The sequence below is a fragment of the Pteropus vampyrus genome, unplaced genomic scaffold (assembly GCF_000151845.1).
Source record: "Pteropus vampyrus isolate Shadow unplaced genomic scaffold, Pvam_2.0 Scaffold24364, whole genome shotgun sequence".
NCBI lineage: Eukaryota > Metazoa > Chordata > Mammalia > Chiroptera > Pteropodidae > Pteropus > Pteropus vampyrus.
Window position 1 is genome coordinate 710 of NW_011913145.1, and position 792 is coordinate 1,501.

The 792-nt window shown below is 46.8% G+C and overlaps 1 pseudogene; it reads left to right on the top strand.

Annotated features, from left to right (window-relative positions):
• The first annotated feature begins 404 nt into the window (after positions 1–404).
• On the top strand, positions 405–523 carry LOC111735363 (annotated as a pseudogene).
• Positions 524–792: the final 269 nt, after the last annotated feature.

The following is a 792-nucleotide window of genomic DNA, read 5'->3' on the forward strand; positions in this document are numbered from 1 at the left end:
CCCCATCCTGGGATGAATGCTAACCACCCATACGACTGGGACACTCACATGCATATCTTCGTACCTTCACACAGTGCAGACCTTTGTGTGTCAGAACCAGCCCCCAGGAGACTCGAACTCTAGTTCCACATCCGCCCCCCACAGCAGGATGGCCTCCATCCACCCCTCAGTGCAGCGTGGCCTCTGGTGGGTTGTGGAACCCCCCACCTACTTCCCAGGAACGCTGTGAGGCCAAGCTCACAGAAGTGGAGGAACTTTGAAAATTGTAACGTCCAGCTAGAAATAATCAGGATTCAATCCCAGCTTGATTATTAATGGCTGAGTAACTTTGGGCAAATTACTTAAGCTGTCTATCTGTGCCTCCATGTCCTCATCTGTAAAATGGGACTTAGAATAGTGGCTGAGTCTGCGGCCATGCTACCTTGAACAAGCCCGATCCTGTCTGATCTCGGAAGCTAAGCAGGGTTGAGCCTGGTTAGTAGTTGGATGGGAGACCACCAAGGAAGACCAGGTGCTGTAGGCATAAAAATAAAAATAAAGGATTGTAAACTGACAGGATCCTTGCAGTCTGTGAGGTCAACCAAGGAGGGTTGTCTCCCCTAAAAAAAAAAAAGAAAAAAAAGAATAGTGGATGTGAGGAGTAATGAATTGATATTCAGACGAAAAGTGACAGTTATCATAATAATATTTGACTCTATATGCCCATAGCACGTCTAAAAGGACACATGATACTGTGAGTATCTTTGGGGAAGGTAGCTAGGTGACTGCATATGGGATGGGGGAGGAAAACTT